We start from the raw sequence: 7,996 nt of genomic DNA, 5'->3' as shown, positions 1-7,996 counted from the left end.
TTCAAAGGGGTACTACCGCCCTAGCGGTAGTACCGCTCCTTGGAGCGGTAGTACCGCACTGTGCGGGCTGTGAGCATAACGGTTGGATTTTCCCCACCTATAAAAGGGGGTCTTCTTCACCATTGAACCTTATCCTTTGAGCTCGTGTTCTTCCCCCATTGTTGACCTTATTCGAGATTGCTAACTCTCAATCCCTCCATGGATTCTTGCTAGTTTTTGAGGGAAAAGAGAGAGGAGATCTAGATCCACGTTTCCACCAATCACTTTCTCCTCTAGGTGAGGGGAACCCCTTGGATCTAGATCTTGGAGTTCTTGGTGTTCTCCTTCTTGTTCTTCCTCTCATTTTCCTCCCTAGCATTATTTGCCTCGGTGGGAATTGAGAGAGAAGGACTTGGGCACTCCGTGTGCCCTTGCCATTGCATTTGGTGCATCGGTTTGAGTTCTCCACGTGATACGTGGAAGTTACAAGTTGAGAAGCTTATTACTCTTGGGTGCTTGGTACCCTTGAGCTTGTTCCTCTTGGATGCTTGGGCGCCCTAGATGTTTGGTGGTGTTCGAAGCTCAATCATTGTGGTGTAAAGCTCCGGGAAAGCGTCGGGGTCTCCAATTAGGTTGTGGAGATCGCCCCGAGCAATTTGACGGGTACCGGTGACCGCCCCCAAGGGTTGCCAAAGTGTACGGGTTCGGTGACCGCCCCCAAGGGTTGCCATTTGTATGGATTCGGTGACCGCCCTCAAGGGTCCCTTAGTGGAATCACGACATCTTGCATTGTGAAAGGGCGTGAGGAGATTACGGTGGCCCTAGTGGCTTCTTGGGGAGCACTGTGCCTCCACACCGCTCCAAACGGAGATTAGCATCCGCAAGGGTGTGAACTTCGGGATACATCGTCGTCTCCGCGTGCCTCGGTTATCTCTTACCCGAGCCCTTTACTTATGCTCTTTACTTTGTGATAGCCATATTATTTCTTGTCATATATCTTGCTCACATAGTTGTTTATCTTGCTTAGTATAAGTTGTTGGTGCACATAGGTGAGCCTAGTTGTTGTAGGTTCTGTGTTTGACATATTAACCGCTAGGTTTATTCCGCATTTGTTCAAGCCTAAACCGTAATTATTTTAAAGTGCCTATTCACCCCCCCTCTAGGCGACATCCATGATCTTTCAATTGGTATCAGAGCCTCATCTCTCTTTGTTAGGCTTAACCACCTAGAGAGTAAAGATGTCGACTAGGGGATTAGGATTCTCTGACACTCTTAGTTTCGATGGCTTGATGTTTGGGTAATTCGCATGCTTAATCTCTTGAGGGTCATGGACCCAAATTTAGAGCGAATTGTAGATATGGGTTTTTCTCCTCCAAAGGATCCCCTAAGATTATCTTTAGAGGATGATAAAAACTCTTATCTCAATGCTCAAGCTTCTAATGTGCTTTTCGATGCTTTGAGCAATGTAGTTATATTTCAACTCATGCCGTTCCGGGATGCTCGTGAGTTGTGGACAAAGCTTCAAGATAAATATGGCGTGTCCAAGTTTTGTGGGGGTGATTGTTCTCCCTCCACCTCCGGCCATGTTGTGTTCTCAACTTCTTTTACTTCACCTACGTGTGGTTTGCCACAAGGTAATGACATGGTGAGTAGTGGTGTTCATTGCAATGATGATAGTGGGCTCATTGTTGATAATCCATCATCACTTTCTTATTGCAATGCTTCATCTTTGGACTTTAGCACTTCGAGCACTCCAAATGTTTCACATGCTTGTGTTGATAGTACTTGCATATCATGTAGAAATTGCTTGACTAAATCTCATGATGATATGCTTGCTATATCTTGTTGCCATGATGAAAATGCATGTATTTCCTCGAGTTGTTGTGCTAACAATGTAGAGGAAACCCAACACTCCATGGAACAAGATGTGGTCTTGGATGGTGCTTCAAGGGATCCTAAATCATCATCTATTGCATTTTGTCTTATGGCCAAGGCTTCAAAGGTATCTCCCACTTTGAATCCCAATATATCTTGTGATGATATTGATGATGGCAAGAGTGATGATGATGTTGATTATGATGAAGAGAATGATGATGTTGCCTCCTTAAAAATTAAGGGGGAAATGATTTTTAAAGCTCTTCTTAAGAATAAAATTGCTCGTTCCAACTTCATGGAAATCATGTCTATTGCTACTGAGGGAAAGAAATATATTGATGAGTTGGAATCTCGTCTTGAGGAGCATGAGGTCACCATTGATAAAATGGAAGGTCATGAGCGTGATTACGCTAATGAGATTGCGGACCTCTCTCGAGCTCTTGAACTTGAACAAACCACCAAGGAATCTCTTGAGGAGACTTTTGCTCTAGAATTATATAGAGTGAGGGAATCTCATGATAGAGCTCTTGTGGTGGCCAATGATTTTGAAACTAAAAATGCTAAGCTTGAAGTTTCTCATGCTAGACTCCTTGAGGATTTTGAGCACCTCGAAAATGGCTCAAGGGTCATTAAGGGTGAGCTCATCAAACTCACCGAGTCTCATGCTCAACTTGAAGCTTATTATTTAAAAGAGCTTTCCAAGTTGTCCTCTCCTCTTGTTGTTAATGATGATGCTTGTGCTACTAACTCTATTACTTGTGAAGCATCCATTTTGAAGGAGAATGTTGAGCTACAGGCTCAACTTGAGTTGCTATCTAGCAATTATGGGAAATTGGAAGAAAGTCATGAAAAGCTCTCAATCTCTCATGATGATCTTCTAGTATCCCATAATGTGCTAAAGATAGCTCATGAGGCCACGATTGCTAAGGGAACATCTAGTGAGCCTCATGTGGATACTAGCACTACTTCTAGTCAAAATGCTATGTTGCCATGTGCTAGTCCTTGTAATTCATCTACTCACAATGTTGGCACATCTTGTGATGAATTGCTTTCCTTTCCTTGTTGCTCTAACAATGAAGCTTATACTTCCTCTAGTATTTGTGTTGAGGCTAACCATGTAGAGGAAATCAAAGAGCTCAAGGCCCAAGTCACTTCTTTGAAGAAAGACTTGGAAAAGCGTCTTGAACGGAAATTCACACTCAACAATATCTTGAGTGTGCAAAAATCCCCCAATGACAAAGGTGGACTTGGATTCAACTCCAAGAAGAAGAAGAAGTCCAAGATGAACAAAAAGAAGGGCCAAGAACAAGTCAAGAATTCGGCCAAGATTGTTTGCTTCAAGTGCAAAGTAGAAGGGCATCATGTTAGATCTTGCCCATTGAAGAAGAAGGCCATTAGTGACAAGCAACAAGGGAAGCGGCCACAAGTTCGATCTCATGCTCAACCACAAGTTGAAGAAAGTCCTCATCCCAAGAATCCTCAAGCTAATGCTTCTCAAGTTGAGAAATCAAGTGAGAAGAAAGTGAAGAGTAGACGTTGCTACTTATGTCGTGAGAAAGGTCACCTCGCCTCTTCATGCACTAGTGGTAACTTATCCATCCCAATTATTATTGATGATATCTATTCTCTTGGGAAGGATAAGGTTGGCAATGTGTTTGCCAAAGTTGTTGGTACTCAAAGTGGTGTCAAGAAGAGAACCATTTGGGTAGCCAAGACTATTGTGACTAACCTCTTAGGACCCAACTTGGTTGAGGACCAACAAGCTCAAACTTGATCAATAGGTGTTGTTGGAGGGCATTGGAGACTTGGATACTTTATGAAGAATTAAGGGGAATTCATCATTCTAATTGTCTCAAGCCAAGTTATTCGAATTATCAAGTTTCTATCTTATATCCAATGTTTCTCCATGCGGTAACTCGTGCTTAAAGTGTTTACATTGATAGTTACTTACACCTTTGCATGTTTGGTTTTGTTCCTTGCATGTGTTTGTATATGTTGTGCTTCCAACTTGATTATCTTGAGCAATCAAGTATGTGTGTGTTGGTTTGCACATCATGTACGCGTGTGTCATGCATTGAGCCTTTTGCATCTTGTTCTTTTCTTAGTTGGCTCTTGTGAGAGATTAATGGAATATCCCATTATGGGGGAGTGATGTGCTTTGTGCACCTCACAATCCTATATATGTGTGTACATGAGTAATACCATCTAGTATTGATATTTCAAGATTATCTAGTCGCTATGTGGTATGTCTTCTCATGAGAAATTCAAATTCTATATTGTCCATTAATTATCTCATGTTGGATAGTTATTTTGCCTCTTGTTTATCTTTAATTGGTATCACATTATGGGGGAGTAATATGCTATGTGTATATTACTAGCCTAGAAAATGTGTACATTTGAGATATTGTCACCTAGAATTGATATTGTAAATTATCTTGTTCCTAGGTGGCATGTTAGCTCTACAAGTTGCAATTTTCTTTTTGTTTGGTGTGAAGATGATGTCGGATATCCTTGTTATCTACCACCGGGAATTATTTCCAAATACTTCTTGTCTTTTGACAATTGGTACTCACTTATGTGTGGTAGAAATTATTGATCATCTTTACATTGGCCTTTGCTTTTATTTGCTTTATCTCTTGCCTAGGATTGTGACAACTCCCATTGTATTCCATACCACTTGTGGATCTTGTTAATTTCTTGACCTTGTCTAGTGTTTTCTAGATATAGTGAAAGTGGTGATCCCACCTCTTGCATTTTGTATTCAAATGCAAATTATCTATAATGCACTAGTCTTGGGGGGAGCTATCATATTCTCTATAAAACACTCATCTTGTGATCCTTATCAAGTGTGTGTTTGTGGAAGGCAAGCCGTTTCTTTTTGGTGCCTTGTGCCATCATGAAACTTTGTAGAGGGCTTGGTTTGTTTGGAACTATTCTCTCTTTTGGGAGTTTGACATCTTACTTTTTGAGTGTATCAATGGATATCTCATTCCTTGATGTATCTTTTATGGATATCCTCCAAGTGATGATTTATTCATTTGGTATCTTTTCTTCGCTTGGTATTTCTTTGTCTTTTGGTCTCGGTTCTTGAAAGTCTTGAGCATGCATATTTACTTCTTGTAGTTTCTTTGGCATGTTTTCTTTCTTTGACCCAATATATAGGGGGAACTCCACCAAGTCTCAAATTGGATGAGATGTGCATCAAATTCATTTTCATATCTATATGCACATATTTATGTGGAGTTTGTCCTATGTGTTGTTGGTTTTCTAACTCTTTGGTCCCAATGAGTTTGGGTACCATTTTGTTTGTGTTGTTGTTCTAGGAACAAGTGGAGATGCATTGGATGCTCGGCTCACTCACAAGGAAGGTGTTTTCACCATGTGCTTATTGGAGTCAAGCTAGGATGATCAATGAACTACTTTGTACCTTCAATTGGTATCTACTACATCCTTCCAATGTTATCTCGGTAACAAGTATCTTCATATACTTCATGCACACATTTCTTGCATCAACCTTGTGTAGGTTGTATCATGGCATGTTATCCATTCTTTCATGTGATACTTGTTTCCTTTCTCAAAGCATCCCAACAATTATTTCTTGTTGCTAGTTGTGATGTCTTTGGTGTTCGTGTGGTTGGAATTCATTTATATACAATAAGACCATATCTAGCCATGTGCTATGCTCTCAAGCAAATATCTTATTGGTATATGTATGACTTCCTTTTGGATATCTTGTTCCTTCGTGTTGTAACTATTTCGGGTGTACATCCTTCTTTGTAGATATATATATATATATATATATATCATCATGATTTCGTCTACCTAGAATCTTATACACTTGAGAGAAGTTGCATATCTAGATGATATCCTTTCTTTCACGTCCACCTTGTCTTTCTTATGTTATTTCTTTGGTGGCTCCGTGAAAGCTTTTGCCTTGAGTGCGTGTCTTCTATCGTTGCATCTTGATGCGCTCTTGTGTGGTGAAGATTATTTTCCTCATGCTTATCTTTACGAGGTTTTTGCCATCTTAATTGGCATCCCTCGTCTTGATGCGCATTTCATCTTCTATCTTCACCGCGGGTTGTCACAAGCATAGGTTTCTATATGCTTATTAGTAAGCTTGTGAAACCATTTGCTAGTTGTGCGTGGGAATGATAGGCCTTGCACCGTGTGCCTCATTCTTTGAAGACTTTATTGATGCTTAATGCTCTTATGTACATTAGTCTTCTCAAGTGCATTGCCTTGACTCACACACATCTTTTTGGTTGAGCCCACTCTTAAGTTGCCTCTCTTACTTGTTGCTCAACCATGTGTTTGTTGCAAGTACTAGGCTTAGTTTCCTATATGCTCTCTTGCACTTGTTGTAAGTTTCTATTGATTTTGGGGGAGCTATGATCCTATTTTTTGCACTTTGTATCCAAATACAAAAAATTCTTGATGTGCACAAATCATGGGGAGCTTCTCTAGTTTCTTTAGAACACTTCTTCGCTCTTATCATAATATCCTTTATTCATGTGGCTCGTAGGATCATTGGCCTAGTTGGTTCAATTGGTATCTTTTGATAGCTTGCTTCAATTGGTATCTTTTGATTGCTTGATTGCTTGTTTCTCTCTTTGATTATGTCTTTGTGGCATACCTTCCTTTTGCAATCTTTGGGCCTCAATATAGTTTGTCTTCCTCCAAGTATTTACCGTTGGATATGTGTATTGCATTCCACTCTGCCGGGGTTCTGATCCACGAGCACCTATGGGACCGGCGGACCGAGTCCCTTTCGGTTCGGCGGGGCCGGAGGTCGCACGAAGAGCGGATCGAGGCGAAGCACACGAGCAGTTTACCCAGGTTCGGGCCGCACGGATGCGTAAAACCCTACTCCTGCTTTGTGGTTTGTATTGAGTTCTTGCTCGGGAGCGCGGAGTGCTACAGTACACTCCAGCAGCTAACGAGACCGAGCGTGAGTGTTCTCTTCCTCCTAGCTAGCTAAAAACCCCCTCTACATTGCGCATGGGCCTCCTTTTATATGCTCAAGGGGTCACCGACAGGTGGCAGCGTCGACAAGGGCAAAAATGGAAAGGTGCTGCGGTAGGTACAGCTACCTGCTACAGTGTATCATACCTAACCCTGACGGCTGGGGACAAGGGCATTAAATGCCCGTCTGCGTCGTCTAAATAGTGCAAAAGGGACCGTCAGGGACGCCACCGCTCGCCACGATGGCGATCTTGTCAGCGCCGCTTGCCACCGCGCACCCCTGGCTGGACAGCCTCCCGCCACGTACGCTTGGAAGGGTCCCAAAGCGACACGTTGGTGGATGCGCTGGAGCGCGGGCACAGAGTGGTGGCTTGCCGCGGCAAGCGCCTTGCCGCGGTCGTTGTCTTGTCGCGTCCGGGAGCTTGTCGCTCACCGGGCGTTGCCGGGACGTGTGGCGCGTCGCGGCAAGTTTCCTTGAGATGCCTTGGTTGGCCTTCCCGGCAAGCTCCTCTTGCCGGGGTCTTGTCTCTTTAAGCGCCTTGCCTTGGTTGGCCTTCCCGGCAAGCTCCTCTTGCCGGGGTCTTGTCTCCTTGGCTTGGATACTTTGTTCTTGAATGGCTCCAAAGGAACCACGGAGGACCTTGGCGGTCACCCGGCAAGCCTTGCCGCGGGATGCTGCGACTGCCCGTGCACAAGTTCGGGATACTAAGGTACCCCTACTCTAGTACACCGACAGGAGCCCCGGGGCCTGGGCCATACACGGTGCCGAGCGCTGTTGGGCCAGGCCCAAAACAGGGCACGGGCACGCGCGGCCTTGGTTACGCCGTATCTCTCCCCGTATCCACCGCGCCCTCCCCGAACGGCACGCGTTGAATGCGGCGTCGTGGGAGAGATCGTGGGTGGTTTCTTTATTCGGAAATGCGGAACGTCCGCCCTCTCCCTCTTTATAAGCAGGGGAAACAGGGGTAGTTCGCCCATTCGCCGGTTGCCGCTTCACTCTCGGAAATCTCCGCCGCTCCCTCGTCTTCCTGAATCTGAAAGAGAGCAGTGCCCCGCCCCCCATCGCCACCGGCACCACCGACGCCGTCGACCTCCTCCACCACTTCCGCCATGGCTCCGAAAACTGACAAGGGGAAGGTTGTGAAGTCGACCGAGGCGCAGCGACTTGCGGCGCTGC

Source organism: Triticum dicoccoides, chromosome 5A (assembly GCF_002162155.2).
Source record: "Triticum dicoccoides isolate Atlit2015 ecotype Zavitan chromosome 5A, WEW_v2.0, whole genome shotgun sequence".
NCBI lineage: Eukaryota > Viridiplantae > Streptophyta > Magnoliopsida > Poales > Poaceae > Triticum > Triticum dicoccoides.
The sequence above is the reverse complement of the archived record's forward strand: the minus strand, read 5'-3'. Positions refer to the sequence as shown.